Source organism: Condylostylus longicornis, unplaced genomic scaffold (assembly GCF_029603195.1).
Source record: "Condylostylus longicornis isolate FDR11 unplaced genomic scaffold, ASM2960319v2 ptg000048l, whole genome shotgun sequence".
Taxonomy (NCBI): Eukaryota; Metazoa; Arthropoda; class Insecta; order Diptera; family Dolichopodidae; genus Condylostylus; species Condylostylus longicornis.
In genome coordinates, this window is record NW_026578017.1 from 7,425,651 (window position 1) to 7,445,901 (window position 20,251).

Below are 20,251 nucleotides of genomic sequence, written 5' to 3' on the forward strand. Positions count from 1 at the left end.
ATTAGTTAATTTTAAAAATAATTTAAGTAGACATATGTATTTTTGTATATATACACATACGTAAGTCTACCAAAGTTTCAAAAGCCAAAAATTAATTTGTCTGATTCGTAATTTATGAAAATCTGCCTCAAATTAAAAATACAATATAGTGACTTTCATATCGTATAAAAATTTTCATCAACTCTGCCAAAATATCGCCTTCTATATTGTTTATGCAGAAAATTTGACGAAGCATTCAATACCATACTTGAAAATCTGTTTAAACTTTCAGAATGCAGTGTTGTCATTTTCCACCAACATAAATTGTAACAAAGTTCGTAATTTTAAGGGAAGTTGTTAAACATTAAAATCTTATGCGAATTATCAAAACACACGATTTTGACAATTTGATTTTCAAATTTGTTCCATGATATATTAAAATAAAAATAATAAATTTTTAATATGTTCAAAGGTGGTTTAAAAACTGATTTGGAAACCACCGCATATGATATGGATTGAATGCGTCTTAATCGGTAACTAAATACGTATTCAAAATTTAAAAATTTTCAAAATCTGTTAGGAAAGATATTTCGAGAAATTTTCAGATATTATTGCAAATTATGTGTCGATGGAGTCGGTTTCTCATTAACCTCACACATACTTTATTCGCCTTTAATATAATATCATTTTTAGGGTTTTGTTTTATTTACATTAAAGACTGACTGGATTCATTGTAATTCTACTTTTCGGAAATTTAAAGTAATCCGCCTTGAATCTCATACCTTTATTCCATGCATATGTACCTGTGTTGGTAAATACATAATATACTTAATTGTGTAGGTATTTCTTTTTCATCTATCTAATTTTTTCAAATATCCAATATAGTAAGTAATTATATGTAAATATTAAATAAATAAATAACAAATAATGTACTTGTAAATAAACATCGTTCATTCTAAAATTTCAATCGCAGCAAAATCATATAAAAAATTCAAGTAAATAAGCATAAAATATGTATATATGTACGTGTATAATATGTACGTAGGTATATTATGTGTATTATGGGTCAATGGACTAGTCAGTGAAATTTGAGACGCATAAAATAATAATAATAAAATTAAAATGAAATAAAAATTTGCCATATTATATATGCATATAAATATATACAATATATATATACACATACGTATATGAACATGTAAAATAAAATATAAAACAATCAAAAAAAAATTGCAGGAAAATTACAAAGAAATAAAAAAAAACACAAATACTTACAATGTTATATTTGAAAAATAAACGAAATATTTTATAAATGACATTGCACTGACACTAGCTAGCATCGTCACTGGCACAATACTTTATTTTCCGTTTTTGCTATTCTTGTTTAATAACAATTTTTAATACAAGAAAAAGTATTTATTTGGTTCCAAACAAACCAAAGAGAACAACACACTGAATTACTCAAATTATTCTTGACTCAGTCATGAAAATTTTTTTCTTTTTTTTTCGTAATTTTTGGCCTTACTTTTATTTTATTTTACATTTTATTTCTGTAAGTGTAGGATTGCCATTCTAAGAAAGTATTAAAATACTATTTGTAGTAAATTACAAGATTAATAATAAATATATGTAAAAACATAACTAAAGCGATGAGCATCAACGATGGACGATTTTGCTTTTAACCCAGAACAACACCGGAACACACACGCAAACAGATAATGTCAAAAAAATCGCCGGCGTTGAAATTCGCAGCGGTAATTTTGTTTGTAATCTGGACAATTCTATGTATATTCTATATAAATTCTGACATTTCATTGCAGAAAATCGCTATTCTTCTGTTTTCGACTTAAAACATAAACGCCGGACATTTTTAAGGGGGGCTTGAAATCACTACAAATCAGAAAATATAAGTTTTGAAAACAAAAATTGTTATATAGAAAACATTTATTTAAGTAAATAATTTGTTTGCTCAAATAAATTGTTACACTATTTTAATAAGACAATGACTTGCACTGATTGAATTCTGACCCTCGAACATAGGATATTCTTTAAAAAGTTCCTAATTTTAAAAGTGAAGAGCAAAGAATTAGTAAACCGATTTCTGAGAATAAGAACAAATTTAAATATGTACATAAACTGCATTTTAATATTGTACAAAACTACGATATCGATTTCTTAGCAGCTACGTAAATTTATTGACCAATACCAAATATTTTAAAAAAGCGAAACATGTTTCGTTTAAAATGTTCATTGGTCTTACAACATACACAATTCATTTCTTTAACCCTAATTATTGAAAATAACAAAATTAATGTTTAAATATCTAATCAAAGTTCTATATTTTTTAAATCAAATTTCTCGGAATGTAGGAAGCAAAATACTGTACCTTGACTTCCTATAACACTTAAAAATGGTACGGATTTCAATATCATTTTTATGGTTTTATGACAGCATTTTTTGAATAAGACATTTAAACTCTTTTTTTTAGAATTGACATAAGTAATGTATAGAACGCACTCCAATAAATTCATCAATTCAATCATTTGTAACACGGGATGGCAATCCTTACTATATTTTTTTTTTATAAAAAATCTGAAAAAAATATGCAAACATTTTTAGTTAAATAAGTAAGTATGCAAAAATATGTGTGTATGTTTGTCCATTTGTATGCATACGTTTATACAAGTATATGTGTGTAGCATTGTTGTGTATTTTCGTAAAGAGATTGTTTACAATTTTTCTTTAAAATTTTGACGCGTTCTCATAAATATTGTACTTATATTGTTATTCGTATAAAATGCACAATTTTAGCCCTGTATGACGATTTTGCCGTTAAAATGAGACGAAAATATAAAAAAGAAAAACAAAAAATAAAATCACGAATTATTAATGCGAGTATCGAGTAATAAAAAGCTTTTATTTTAAATTTATTTTGAGAAAAAACCAAAAAACCAAGTACGGTACAAAATTTAACAATAAAAAATAAAAATGGTATGCAAAATAAAAGTAAAAACGGCTAGCATAAATGCATGTTATAATAAATGATGGATATGTTTGGGTGATGTAGTGGAGATTTAGACATAGATTTGAAAATCAAAAAAGGCAAAACAAAACCATAGCAAAAAAGAAAAATTATTAAAAACTTTACGAATTTTTTTTTATTTTTAGAATTCTTCTTATATTTTTATTTACGTTAACATTTATTTAATGTAAGAATAACAAATATTTTAGTTTGTCATTTAATATTTAGAAAAAAATATAAGCTGTATAGAATATTTTTCCCTATATGTGTGTATGATGATAACAGTAATATAAATAAATGAAAAACACTATAAATAACACATGACTCTTTGGAATTTTGTCTCAAATTTTCAATTGTTTTTTGTTGATAAGATTTTATAACACAATGATTTTAAAAAATGAAAAATTAATATTAGACAACTTTAATACTCTTAACTAGAAGATACTCAAATAAAAATCGTCAATAATTTTCTTGGATTTGAAACAATATTTACGGCATTCTTGCATTTTGAACTACGGAAAATATTTTGAATGTACACAAACGCAAGTTTAAGAATGGCAGTGGTAAAAAATGGTTTCTAAAGTAGCACTTTTCAATTGAACAAATGGAAATACTGTTATAAACATTGTGTTCAACTTTAGAACCTATATACGTATAACATTCTTTGGACGTATTGAAGACTCTTCTTAAAGAGAACATTTTTTATTCGATCGCCTTTTGAGTATTCTGATAATAAATTACAAAAACTCACAAGTTAATAATTTTTATTATTTAATTTTGAGCTTAAAAATTTCTTAAAAGATTGTCAATAGAAATCCCTTAGAATTTCTGTAAAACTTCTCTATTGAGGTACTTGTTAGTATTAAATCTAACACATCCTTAGTACAATATTTAATATTCTTAGTACTAAGTTCTCATTTTATTCTGACCATTCGTCTGATCTTTTCTCTGTGCATCTGTTTACAAAACTTCTCCACCATTTAAGATAGAAAGCTGAAACAAAACTTGATCTTTGTACGAAAATAGATCTTTGCAAGAAAATAGATCTTTCCAGGAATTTCTGTTAAAAAAAATTTTTAACCCTCAAAAAATTATAAACTTCAAAGCTCGAAAAATCTCATTTCGAAACAACAAACATTTCGCAAACAAGGAAATAGCGGCTCTTGATATTTTGAACATTAAAATAACAAAATGTCCGTTAGAGACCGTAGAGATATCGTTTTTCTCGTCCAATTCAAGTATTATGAAACCTCTTCTTTCAACTTTTTTGCTTTTGCTCATCCTATAAACGTATGCGAATAATTAATATATTTTTGTATATAAATAAAAGTAATTTAAATAATGTTGTAATTCAGTAATAAATAATATTCAATAAAATAATAAAGTAATTCAGTAAACTATTTTTAAAGTTTATTAATTATTTAAGGCAAAAGTGCTTCTTAAGAAACCTTTGCTTTAATCCAATTTTATTAAATAAAAGTTACAATCCAAAAAAAGCAACTATTCAGAACTTGATGAGTGTATAAATTTATGTACTTCATTAAGTGACAATATAATACAATATCTAAAAAATTTTCAATTAAATCCCTTGAATGCAAAAAAATTTATTTTAAAAAAATATATTCAAGGAACAGGATATTTAATGGAAAATGTAAGTCATTCTACGGCAATACCACTACAATACAAATGAAAAATGTATATATAACGTAATTATAAATAAAATCTTAAGTAAATTAAAAAATAACTACATATATAAACACAAACATACACAAACACAGATCATTTTATTATTACATTGTAAAATTATAATCAGCCTATATTTTAATATTCAATAAATTGAAATATAAAAAAATTTATTATCACGTGAATGACCATTTATAAAAATAATATGACAAAATATTAAATAAAAATATTAAAAATAACATCACAAATAAATTAATAAAGAAGAATTTAATAAAAAAAAATAATTCTAATCAAACTATCAAAACTAAAAATTATAAAATCGATAACCCTTTTTGAATGCAAATTACTAGCTTTAAAATAAATATGAATCTATTCAATTTAACTTGTAACTAGGTTTACTCTCTATACTTTCATACTTCTTCTTATTCCAATTCTGTTTATATACATATTATATAATATATAAATGTATATAAGTATATTTGCACTTCTACAAATAATAACAACATCAAATAATTTCATTCAATATTCAATAAAAATGACATAAGAATACAGAATTTTATTTGTGACCTGAATAAATTTAAATTTAAAATTAATAAAATAAAAAAAAATAAAGAAAACAAATAAGTAAATATAGTTATAACGACTATATGTAATTGAAGTTTTAAATTAAAAATTTCTAATAAAATGCATAAGAAATGCAATAATAATGCCGAAGAAGTTTACAAAAAAAATAATCAAAAAAAATAAGTAAGTAGTAAAAAACTAGATTTTTATTAAAAAAAAAAGAAAATTATTAAAAGATTTTCTTATTTGATATTCAATAATAAAGTAAAAATATTAAATTAAAATAAATATAAAAATTGATAAAAATTCTCAAAATTATTGAGGTTGAAATTCAAGAAGAACAATATAAATTCTAAGTTTTTTGCAGAAGGATCCAGTGTAAATGTCTTGACTCCAATGTAATCTTGACATTTGCTGCTTACTCTTGTATAAGTCATATCACATAAATAAACCATTTTTTCTATATTGAGTGATATTGAAGATGAGGAGAGCTTCCATCTTCTATTTTTGCGCTATCTTTGTGCAAACGATGAAGGTTGAATGTGAGTGTAGTCAAGATTACTTTATTATCAGTTTTCATCATAATAATCGAATATAATCATGATCAATTAAAGTGTACCCCAATTTTATTAAAAATTGAAGAATTGAAATGGTTAGTAAATTCGGTTGCAACAAAATCATGCGAAAAAAGTCATGCGATCATGAATATTTACTAGTGCACATGTTTTTATTCAATTTGTTTCTTTATATTGTTTAAAACTTAAATTTTCCATAAAATTCTTTCTTATAATTTTAATGCTTTTCATACCATTTTAATATATCCTTCCACTTTTACATGAAATCTGTCAAAAAAATGAAATAGACTCTGGAAATCAAAAAAAGTATGCAAATGTCTTCCTGTATAGTTAGGTAGACAGAAAAGTATTAATTACTCTGTTATGGATTTTGTTTAACAATAACTGGATGGTTTTCAATTTTTTGCATCAAACATAATCCTCGAAGGTTTAAACGCCGAACTTTTCCAAAATTTTTATTAGATCAAATATGGACACTTTTAAATCGAAGTTAAAAATTGAAATGTAATTTTGAAATTTTCAAAAATTTAAAGTTTTTTCAATGAAATGTGCGTATCAAATACAAAATAAGATTTCATCAAACTGCATAAGATAGAAATCGATATATTTGATATCGATTGCAATCTTAACCTTGAAGGTACTACGGTTTTATGCTCAAATTTATTATTATTTGAATATTGAAATTCAGATTTATGATTTGTGCCTGAAAAATTTCTCTATATGCATCAGGATACATTTATTGCTCATATATACTGGTTCATTATTGTATCTTTGGTGGTTTGATAGCCATGAAATAATGTTTATTGTGTTAGAATCGTATTAGATAGAAAATATTAATTAAGTATAAGTATAAGTTCAAATATTTATTAAAACTTTAATGAATATTTGTCTCGCAGATCTTCTTAATAATTAGAGATATTTTAATAATTAATTTTAATAAATAATTAATGCATTTTTAGTATAACATTTTTAATATTACAAAATTATAGGAAAAATAGGAAAATATTTGTTATATGCTAAGGAAGAATCATGATTCAAACGATTACAAACAAACTAATCGGAAAAATAAATAAAAGAAAAAAATTTTTTTAACTTAAATTTACAATCATTAAAAAATAAATATTGGCAAAATTTTGTAGACATTTTTAAAATATTTTTAGTCTGGTTTATTACAATACCAAATATTCTAAATTGTTAATTAAAAAAGAAAATAATGATATTATTTTAACTGAAATATTTGAATGGAATAGAATCATAAGATCGTTGCCAAATGAAGTCAATTAAGAAATGTTTACACTAGATTGGTTTCATAAAATTCATGATTGTAAAAAAAAAACTCAAATAAAATTTCCTATATAATGAAAATATTACCAGTCCATCTACCTTTTGTATTATAGAATATCACAATCATAATTTATTAAATAAATTTTTATTCTTTACATGTATACCACAATTTATCATAAAACTGGGAACAAAAAGGATTGTATTTGTGTGTGTACAACGGGATTTTTCCAGCAGGACATTTAAACTAATATTTAGATTTCAAAAATTTTAATATTATGAATCATATGACATTGAACTATACCTAATGTCGAATAAATATAATCGAATGTTATATAAATAAAATAAATAAAAACCAAAAAGAAGGAATCTATCGATGACATTAAGCAAAAAAAAAAAGTCCTCTGGATTTTTTACTACTTTTTCTATATGTTTATTTTTCCATAGTCTTTGTAAAAGGAAATTAAAAGTCTACTATAAAGTTTGAATAATGCATTTATAAAGTATACTAGCTAGTTATCTGATATGGAATTCATTAAAAATATATTGAAAGAGTACGGAAATGGAAATGGTATAGAAAAAAAAAGAAACTTTTTTAATTTACTTTTCTTTTTTTTTTTTAAAGTTTCCATAGTATAATGATTTTCTCTATTTTATTGTAATGATGATAGAAGAGATTTTTTTTTTGTAAAAATAATAATGGAAACATTATTTTTGCATTAGAATTCATAAATTTAGAATTCAATTCTTTTAAAAAGAAGAAAAAAAAGGGATAAAAACTAATTTCATTAAAAGATTTACCTTGATTTCAAAAATGGAGTATAATGCGGTATTTAAATTCTATTCCGAAAACTATAAATTCAACAGTTTATTTATGAGCTGAGTTTGATTTAAAGAGGGCGATTGGGAATTGAAGGTTATTTTGTGGATATTAAAAATCAATTCTGACGAATACGGAGGTGCAGGTGTTCAGGAGTAAGTACACTATATATAAATCAATATTATATACTTAGCTTAATATATGTACAATATTATAAAATAAAATGTTAAAATAAAAGTGATTACTCAATATATTCGATATTTGAATAAGTACAAACAAGAATAAATAATAAATATCAACATAAATTCAATATTTAATATTGAGAAAACAACTTCGACGACTGGTAATTCGCCTAGTTTTAACTCAAAGATTTGTGAAACTGAAGCTTAAATTTAAGTGTAAGGCCGAAATGCTCCCAAATGGATTAGAGACAATAATCAAAGCCTAGGTCTTTGACTTACGTTCCTTTTAATCTCAAAAAATTCGAATGCACATAACAGCGACTACTCAGCCTTTTAAACTCAATTGTGTTTAAGTAAACTAATATAATTTTGTATATTTTTTAAAGCAAAAAACTAATTACTTTGGAAATAATTTAATATTCATTTATAGTAATATAAAAGCAATAATTATTTGGAATAGGAAAAAATTGCAATTTTATGAAATTCAGACATTTTCCATGGCAATGATTTAGGATTTTAAAACAAAAAAGCCTGTTTCGACAACTTTCAAACTATCATTGCAACTAAATAATTTTATTTACTTAAGCACATATATTCTTTAGAAAATTCGAACTTCAAAATAATCAAAAGACCTATCTACCTTATAACAGACCATTAAAATCTTCATAAATTAATCTTAACAATTATCTAATCTCTAACTCTCTAAATGCATTTCTATGAAAATTCAGAGTTAGATCTTGAGTAAGAATAAGAATTGAAACCCGTTTTTTCATAAATTGTGTCTGTAAATCAACCCAAAGTACCAGGAAATGAAACTATGTCGCATGAAATTATTGAAAATATTTCCAACAACACGATTCGCAATTATTTTAAAATCAAAAAATATTTGTCTGTAATTTCATTTACAAGACCGATTTATTAATTTTCTTTTTTAGCATATTTAGCAAGTAAAGAAAATAATTATTATTTAATTATTCCTAAAATGTATCTTTTATGTAAAATAGAATTAAATAACAATTAATTAAACAATTTGGATAATTCAGTAAGATCTACATGCATAGATAATATACTTAGTACACAAGTAAGTCGTGCATAAAATTATAATAAGTTAATATTAGTACATACACTTGTAGAGATCATAATATAATTGTATACTCTAATATCAAGCAAGCAATCATTGCATAAATAATTAAAATAATTCCAAATTTTATGCAAATTTTATAATTATTTTGAAATTACTTATATATTTACTTCTTTTCTTGCAATTTACTTTATCTAAATTTTTAAATATTTATCAATTATTTCATATGCAAATCCTTAATTAAATAAAATTACAATATTCTTACAATTTATAGTACATGCATTATGTAAATTACATTGCTTAAACATACGTATTTAGTTAATATGTATAAATTTTCTCTAAAAATTAATTTTGATTATGCTAACATTTGAATTTTTATTTAAAATCATAAAATTTAGTTTTACAACTTCATCCTTTTATAAAAGGACTTTTTGATTTTTTGTAATTTTTAATGTGAAAATAGAAGTAGAATAGAATTAATAGTTTATACGTGCAATATACGATAATATTTGGTTTTATGTAAGATATGAGTAAGTAAATTGAAATTAAATATTTGAAATTTTAATAATCTGATGGTTAGAATTTTTAAATCAATTAGAAATTATTACTTAGAATTATTATGTTATATGCATTTCTTAATTTACAATTCTCAAATCTAAATTAGAATTCTATTTTATGGTAATTTCAATAATAATATTATTTTTTAAATTTTTTTTAATGCCAAATTTAAAGTGAACATAAAACATTTTCTAAAACATTGCTATTTTCCTCAAAACATGAATTTTTCTACAAAACTTAATGAAGCTTAGCTTAATAAAAATAAAATTATTGGATTAAAACCATAAAGACTTCAATTTATTAATCCCGTAAATTGAAACAAACAATGATGCAAATAATAGATTTCTTATACAAAACACAAATTTAAATAAAATTTTTGCAACAGCATACTTATAGCTTGTAGTTCGTTGCAATGCAAATGCGTTTAGCGTTTTAATATGTTATGACATTTATATTATAACTGAATCAATTAAGTATGAGTGAATAAACAATATAAATAAAAAAACTTAATTTTGCTTGCAATTCAAGTTATTAAACAAATATTTATAAAATTTGCTTATAAAGAACTTTAAATATTTCAAGTTATTGGAAACAATTTGTTATCATTAGTTTTGTTTATCAAAGTTTATTAGTATATCATGTGGAAAGATGTATCGTTCAATTATTTTGTCAAAATCATTCAGTTATCGCAACTATGTAATAGAGATTATTGTCAATTTATGGCATTTGATGTGCCCTGTATCAAAGCGAGTTTATTAGTTTTTATTAATTTTAAAGAGAGAAGGGAGAAAGCATTACCGTCTTTTACTGCAAAGCTGTGTTGCTTGGAAAATTTAGTGAACTGATTATCTAGGGAAATTCAACTTAAAGTTGGCCACCAGAAAGCTGTAACATAAAGCAACTGGACTATCTTAAAAGAATTATGTAAAATTTTCATGAGTAATCGTTTATAGAAATAAGTGAGACTCCCTTGCGACTTTAAAAATAAATATTGAATGGTGCTTTCGATAGATAAGGCTTCAAATATTGCACAATATGACATTTTATTGAAAATATCGTCGGTTAAAAGGCAGAAAGCACTAGGTGCATTTTTTGAGAATTCGAATTATCCAGATGAATTAAATCAGAAAAATATATTCTTTGTTGCGGTAAAAAATCATGCAAATCCAGAATATAGCTTAGAAATTAAAGGGACCGATCCCATTACACTAATTGATTAATTTTACAATTTTACGTTTTTTTCAAATTGAATTTACTCAAAACACGGTTTCCTGACTTAATGCTTTCTGCTTCTTAACCGACGATATAATACACTCTGTATGGCGAACGCTTTTATGACGATCTTTCAAATATTTTCAGATTAATTAACAAACGTACATACCTAATAAAATTAAATAAAACGTCAGAACTTTTCAAACACTTTCAAAATTCTAACCAATATTTTATATTTCACAAAGAATAAAGTTATTTTCGCACTTTTCAAAAAAAGGTACTATAGATTGAAAAATCTAGTATGCCAAAATTAAGGCTAAGTACAAACTTATATAACGGCTTAAATATTTTTTAAATAATTATTATAAAAGTCATAGTCATATACTTTTATCATTAAGAATTACTAATTGTTAAAAATTTATTGTAGCATCTAAATCTAAAATTATTAAATTCATACAAATTAAGGAATGGATATTAAATTTCTAAATATTCATGAATGAATGATTTCTGTTTTTGTTTTTGTAACAATTAATAAGAATTGCCATTAAAAAATTTTTTGAAAAATTATAGTTTCACTTTTTTAAACAAAGCCTCATTTAATATATATGTATGTAGCTTGTACAAAATATGAAATTCTGTTTTGAATGTCAATATACTATATAATTCTGAATTTTAGAAAACATTTAGAATAATTATGTAAAGGAATTTCGGATTGAACGAAATGATCTTTTCTATTCAAATCTTAGATTCTAATGGCCATTTCTAAAGCCTAAAGCCCTAAAATCACTTTTCAAAACACAGTTTAATTCAATGGATTTTCAATATTTTATTGAAATATATTTTTTCAATATTTTATTGAAATTGTATTCTAATTGAATACAATTAATTTGACGAACTAACTTGAGGAAAACCTCAAGTTGGAAGTGGAATGTAATTATAATTTTGCATTTAAAATTATAAAAGCCTTACAAATAAAAGTTTTCTTCAAATTAATTTCAATTAATTCAAAAATTACATAAAACATAATATTTTATCCTACAAACTCACATAAGTATGTAGGCACATACATACATAATTCAAAGTGCAAGTAAGTGCTCGTAAACGTTCCTATTTTTTCATTCATTCTTTTCTTCTTTTTTTATAAATTACTTACATAAGTACTACACTAGCTACTTATTTTATTATTATTATTTTTTTCATTGCTTACCTGTTTTCTTTATTTTTGTTTAATTCTTTTTTCTGTTTTATTTTTTATCAGTGTTGTTTATTTTTTATATTTTTCATTTTTTATTACTTATATGGACTTTTCAACAAGTTTAATGCACGTGCGTTTGACATAATTTCATTTTATACGTTATTTTCCTTTTTTTTTTTAATTTTTTTTATATTTTTATTTTTATTTTATTACAATTCACATCAAAATACAAAACAACAATTAAAAGTTTTTTTTAAATGAGTTTTCACTGTTTTTTTACAGTATTATATAAGTAAGATTAAAAGTGCATTTTTATTTTATCTTATAAGAATTTAATTACACTTTTTAATTATTGGAAAATCAAACAAAAATGCACATTCAAGAAATAAAATATCAATTGAAATCAAAGTAAAAAAGGATTTTTGAAAAATTTTCTTTCTCTTTTTTTGTAATTTGTAAAAATTTCTTATTGGCAATTTAATTAAACTTAAACACTAAAATATTAATATTAAAATTCTTCCTTTTTAATTTCTTGTCTGTCATTAATTGTTAGCGGTAAGTAATTTAAGTATTTCCCAAAAAATTTAAAATAATTTCTTAATTTAAGATTAATTTTTTGATGCTTAAATAAAGTAGAAAATTTCTATTAAGTTTACAGTTATTAAAACTTTTGAAATAATTTTAAATTAGCAAATTAATTTTGATTTTAATTTTTTGCTTATTTAATATTTTTTAATCTCATTCAAATTTATTTTTAATTTTATTTACATTTAAGTTTTTATTTATTTAATCATAATTAAATTTTAAATTTTATTGAAGTACATTTACACGGAATTTAATTTTTTAAATATTTAAAATATAATTTATTTTTTATATTTTTTTTTTGCAAACACTTGCATTCATAAATACTCGGGAGTATTTTCTTAAATAATTTTTAATAAATATAAATTTTAAGTTTTTATAAATAAATTTTAAAATTTTTTTTTTTTTTATTTTAAATTTAAAAATAATTTTCTTAAAATTTTCACTGATATTTTTTTTTTCGAAAAATTTTTAAAATTCACAATTCAAATAATGAATATAAAATAAGCGATTCCGTTCTATGTTATTTCCTTTTATAATAATTTTTTTCTTTTACTTTATGAATTTTTTTTCTTTTTTTCTTTAATTTAAATTAGTATTATTGCACCTTACTGGCATAACAGTATCATTAAATTTGTATACATGTACATACATATGTATATATGTATTTATATTTGCAACGAATTTTTGTTTTTTTTCCTTCTCTGTTTTTGTCAGATTTTCTTTTAATTCTTAAATTTTTTTTTGTTTTTACTTCTCTATCTTAATTTTATATTTCAAAATAATAAAAATAAACAAACAAAAAAAAAACTAACAACAAATTGAATTGCTTTTTTTCAGTTATTTTTATTCTTAAGAAAACACATTCGTTGTTTTCAAAGTTCAGCAACAAACTGAAGCAACGAAATTTTAAAAATTTTTCATTTCATGTCTTCTTTTTACCACATCCAAGCACACACACATACACACACATTTATTTTATGTGTACTTTACAATATTATTATTATTATTACCTTTCCTGAATAATGAAAACAACAAAAAGAGGTGCAGAAAACGAAAACAAAAAAAAAATATAACAATAACAGCAAATGTTCAAAACACAGCAAAGTCAACATAGAGCATAGAACTACTTTACTTACTTCTACTGTTTATTTCATTTTTGTTTTTATTTTTATGATTTGTATTGTATACATTTCATACTTGTTACGTATATATTCAATATACATTTTTGTTGCTTATAAGAATATTATGTTGCTGAACACAATCATACGTGTAAAAGAAGAACAATCAGAAAAAGAATCTTAATTTCAGAATTGCAACAAAAATACAATATGTTTTTTGTATACGTACCATTTACAACACATTTCATATTTTAATCATAATATTTTTTTATGTGTGCGTTTAATGCATGTGCAAAACAAGCAATTAACTGCAATAAATATATATATGTTTGTAAGTAATTTGAAGAAGTACACTGAACAAAAACAATTAGGCTGCAAAGAAAACTGCTTAGCAACAAAAAAAAAAAAAAAGAACAAATTATAAAATGTGTGTTATTTTCTTATACATACTTATTTGTTTATATTTTGATTCTTCTTTCTGTATGTTTGCAATATGAGGAACAAAACCGTTAAAAAAATAAAAATAAAAAAAGAACAACAATAATAATAATAATAACTTTAGTGATAATAATAATAATGATGCCGAATCAATGATAATAATTGATATTATTGTCGATGTTGTTGACAAAAAAGAAATATTGTCCTTAAGGAAAACAGGAACAACAAACTGTTGCAGTGATTTTGTTATTTATTTTATGCTGTTTTTTATAACATTTAAAATGAGTATGCATATATTGTGTACCAAACTTATTATGTACGTTATTTATACGATACATTTATACAAATACGAATTTGTATGTATGTATTTATTTGTGCATTATGCACATGTGTACCTGCTGTATTTCTTCTAAATAAATTTTGTTTTTCCTGTTATGTTATAATGTTATATTCATGCATATGTATATGTAAAAGGTATGTATATAAAGGAATGTTTATGTGTATGTATTTTGCATACAAATTAGTTAATGTTGTTAAAAAGTGCATAAACACATATGTTGCTAGATGATTAAAACAACGAGAACATAAGTAAATACATAATATTATGTACATATGTACATGATCATATACATATGTATGTATATATATGCATACAATTTATTGTGGAAAGTAACGTATAGAAAAAACGAATTTCAAAAGCGAGAAAATATTGTTTGTCAGTGTTGAGATAAAGCAATGCACTTTTGTTTTTCCTTTCTTTTTTTCTTGTATTATTTTTTAGTTTATTCTTGACTTACATTTCTTTTTTCATATTTTTATATTATTTTTCAGTGACATTAAGAAAATGATTCTAAGGAAAATTTAATTTTTATTATTTCTTTTTGGTTATAAATTTTGAAATAAGGGTAGATCTATTTAAATTATAAATTTGGAAAAATTGTGGGAGAATAACTTTATTTTAAAAATTTTGATATTTTAAATTCATAATGCATTGAGAAATATGTTTTATATTATATAGTACAGAATTCATATTCTTGTATATGAACTAGTATATTTAACCCTTTAGAGCCATTTAATTTTAACTTTATTTTAATTTTTAATCTCACGAACCTTTCGTTTTCAATTTTTTGAAATGATTTTAAAAAGCATGTTATATGAAGCAAAATAAAATTCTCTAGTTTTATAAAAACAATTAAAAACTGTTCAGAAGTTACTTGCATGTTAAGTAACTATAATTGAGTCAAATACATAACGGTAATCTGTAAGGAACACTGGTTTTACAAAATTCTTTAAAAGCCAATAACAACATACAAAATTTAAGGTATAGGAAAAAATATTGTGTAAACATTCACTTACTGGCATACATATTGAAAATATTGCCATTTTTGAAAACAATTCAACTTAAATTTTTTTATAATATTAACTTAGTATTTAATAATTATTTGTGAAATCTAACTCTATTGATTCAAACATACTATATATTAAGTAAATGTAGTTTTATTAAACACCCATATTTATCTGTATATGATATTACACACAATACACAAATATTACATTTACTATACTTAAACCATATTACATACATAAATTAAATAAATACCTTTTTGTTAAAATCATACAACATCACTGCCACAGAATTTTGACTCAATTTAAACTTAATTTTCGTCACTAACAAAAAAAAAATGGCATAATAACAACAGCAACAAACGAAAAATTACAAAAATGCATTCAAAATAAAACAAAAAAAAGAAGAAAAGCAAATATAAACAGAAAAAAAAAATATTTTAATTTTTTTTTCAGTTGTTCTTCATTTTTTTTTTGTTTACATCATAATGCTACTGCACTTTACTGTCACAACAGTAATAATATTTACTTTAAAACATTTACATTCAAAATGTATTGGTCTTATTTGCATGTATTAAAATATTGCTAAGATTTAGATAAAAACAATGTTTATAAACATTTGAATAAGAACAAGTTATTAACATTTTAATACTAATGGTTTTTATATTCAACAAATAACCACACAGCGACACTGCTCGTACTTTATTTTACCTGAACTATAACTAAAATGTTCCTAACGATTTTTATTTCTGAACAAAAACAAAAAAAACATAATTTGCTTTTTTTTCTCTATTTTTTAAAATAAAAAAGATAACAAAAAAAAAAACAAAACGTGTGTATGTATGCATGTGCATAATATATAGAATAACGAATAACACAGTCATGATGACGACAGCAAGTCTACGAATATTGAAATTGAGTCGTTCAAAAAAAAATAATAATAGCAATAATGAAAAGAAAATAAGAAAAAAAATTCAAAGGAAGCGCTAAACAATAATATTATCAAAGTGTATGTATGTATTTACATGTGCTAAACATATTATATATGTATATGTATTTATATAGTATATGAAATGCATGCTTACTTATGAGTTTGTATGCATATTGTAAATGAATTATATAAGAAATTTAAGAAGTAGAAAAAGAAAAAAAAAATATTATTTTGTTATATAAAAAGGAGGACGTATTAAATTTTATTTTTAGAATGAATCTATCAAAAATATGCATGCATTTCTATATATACATATATATGTACATACATATCATATATATATATGTATATATATCATATACCTAACCATATTATGTGATATATAAGGAATTATTCAAAATATACGTGTATACTATATATGTATACATAGTAAAATCTGAACTTTTTGATAAATTACATATATATGTATATGTATATAGGATTATATCATGAGTATATGCACATATTATGCATTACATATTATTATATACTTATATAATATATGTATATCCACATATATATTTATGCATATAACTAGTAAATATACGTAAGATTATTACAATAACTTTTTACTTTGACGGCAATCGTTTTTATTATAATTTGTTGCTCTGCTCGACATTTTATGCATATGAATGCATTTTGTTTATATACATAATGTATATTATACATAATTCTATTGTTGCAATATTATTTTACTATATTTTATTATTTTATGATTATTATTTATTACTATCGTTCTTGTAATAATTTTTCATATACATAAGTACAAATAAGTTCATTTTGTTATTTTATGTGAATGTACGTTATTTAAACATATATGTATGAGATATATAACACATATTTATATAAACATATATGCTTTAATTATTATAATTTCTTTTTTATTTAATTTAAGTTATTTTCAAATTTTTATATGTGTATATTTTACCGGATGTGTTATTATATGTATCTGTAGATACTATAAAACAAAAATTTTAATTTTAATTTATATTAAAAAACAAAATTGATTTAATAATGAAAAACAAAAAAGAAAAAGAAAAATTTTATTATTTGTTTTATTTTTTTAGCAAACAACTAAAGGATTTAATATTAAATAAAAGTTTATTCGTTATCTCACCTTATTCTTCTTCTTCTTTTCTCATTGTACACCTACTCTTCTCTTCTCCTATAAAATTATGAATTTTTTTTTTATTTTTATTTACTTTAGCTCTTCTACTTATTCATTTTGTTTTATTTGGTGGAGGAAAAAAAAATATTAAAATAATTTTATATCTCAAAATAATATTTTATAATATTAAAACTATATACATATATAGGTATGTATGTCATATCTACGGTTACTAGAAATAATATTTTACATTTTAATGTATAACAAATACGTATTTATGTATAGCAGGTATGTACATAATATGGAAGAAAAAGGCTGGCTATTTATGCAATATTAAAAAAAAAGAAAAGTAGAAAATTTTCATTTCGAGGTCGGATGTAATGAATAATTAATGAAGTAAAAGGATTGCCGAATTACACTATCTATTTAATATATGTATACTAAAACCAACAATATATTGTATGTATTGCACTTCACTATATAATATTATACATACGCTTAATACACAGTAGGTATATAGTAATCCTAATGAAAAACGAAAACCAAAAAAAAAACAACAGCAAAATAAAAGGAACTTAAATGAGAAAAAAATAAGCAAAAAAAGGAAAACAACAAGAAAAAAAAAATATATAAGTAAAATAAAACAAAAAAATTAAACTGACGGGTATACAGAGAATAACAAAATAAAAAATAAATAAATAAATACAAAATATATAGGAAATACATACATTTATTCCGTTCATGTACATATGTATGTACGTATGTAGATGTATAACAGAGGTAGAAATGTAAATGGAAGGAAAGAATATATACTTGTACCGTTTGTTTTCTTGAAGATGGGTAGGTAGATAGGAAGGAAGGTAGGTACTTTTTTTTTATAGTATTTTTAAGATTATTTTTTGTTTTGTTTTTGTATATTTTTTAAGAGAGAATTTTGTTTAAGGTGAGCACAAAAGGATTTTTGTGGGCAAAAAGATTATCTTTTGGGAAAATGAAGAAAAGTTGGTTGCCTTTAAAAAATAAATTTATATGTTTTTTTTTTTTTGTTTTTATTCAAAATTTCATCTTACCACTGGGTATAACAAAATATGTACGTATGGATGTACCTATATACATAATATTATTATTATTGTATAAATAGGAACCTACACTTTTTATACAACTTTAAATATTATGTTTAGTTGTTTGGTATAAGGTATTTGTTTTTGTAGGTATACAGGTAAAATACGTTTGTATATTAACCTATTACGGTTATAATAATATGGAAAACTAGTCTTATATATACAGCGGAACACAAACATTATACACATTTATAACTATGTACATACATATATGTATGTTTTTTTACTATATTTTTTGTGTAAAAAACACAAGAAAAAGTTTTTTCCTCGAAATATAAGAATGTTGGTATAATTTTGAAAAAAAAAAGAAAAAAAAAAACAAAAAATGAACGAACTTTTTATGTTTTTTTTAGTCACTTTTTTAAGTTTCTTGTTGTGGTTGGTAAAATGTAAAAAAAAATTAGGTTAATTTAAATGATGCTCTGAATAATAGATGACACTGATTTTGTAGTTTCAAGATAAGCCACGTGTAATTTAGTTTACTTAAAATATTTTAGACACCTACTTTAAGTTCATATGTATACATACATATACAGTATATATTTATATAGGTAAAATGTACACATAATGTGCTTGAATGATTAAAGATTTTGTTTTTCTTCACTTTGTATGTTCTTGTATTTCCTTCTTGAATTTTGGATACAATAAATAATTATAGCCAGTAAATATGTTTATTAATATTATATGTATATATATATATGTATTTATTATATACTTCCTTTTGTGCATATTATGTAAATATAAATGTAAATATGTATGCATTTTCAGATATACATACATGTAATTTTATTTAATAAGGAACTTCCGAAAACAAAAAAAAAATACAAAAGTTTTTTTTTTGGATGACTTTCCAAGAGGGTTTTGTAGGTGTTCATAATTTTGTATATAAATTAAATGTTTTTATATTTTAATTGAATATAATAATAATGATACTAGCCAGCTGTATAATTAAATTTAGATTTTAGATATAGTTGAAGGAAATTTGTCTATAACATATCAAATATGCTTATATAGCGATAATAAAGAGGATATGTTAATTATATTTTGTTTCCAAAATTTTTAATTAAAATCAATTATTAAGCGGCCATTTGTAATGAAAATCAATTGTAAAGTTTATTTTCAGAAATTTCTTAATAATACTTGAATATATGTAAATATATTTGAAAATACAATTCAAGGACACATTTTAATAGATAATTATATATGGTATACATACATTATATAATACGCGATTGTAGGCACTGGTTGAGTCCTTATTAACAAAAAATCAGACTACATTTATTACTCTGGATAATAATTTGGATTTGATTCTGTTATAGTAGGAGTAGAACCTAAGATATAAATTTAAATAATAATGGAATTCATTTGATAAGTAATGTGACACGATATTAATGTGCATAACTACTTGAATCTTG

The 20,251-nt window shown here is 22.5% G+C and overlaps 1 protein-coding gene across 2 annotated transcripts in view; it reads right to left on the reverse strand.

Moving 5' to 3' along the window:
- The window catches only part of LOC129611242 (uncharacterized), a 147,533-nt gene extending 134,902 nt beyond the window's left edge, over positions 1-12,631 (reverse strand). For both annotated transcript variants that reach the window (XM_055524285.1, XM_055524284.1), the window contains exon 1: positions 12,165-12,631. The gene's annotated coding sequence lies outside the window, so the exon portion shown is untranslated. The remainder of the gene's footprint in view (positions 1-12,164) is intronic.
- Positions 12,632-20,251: the final 7,620 nt, after the last annotated feature.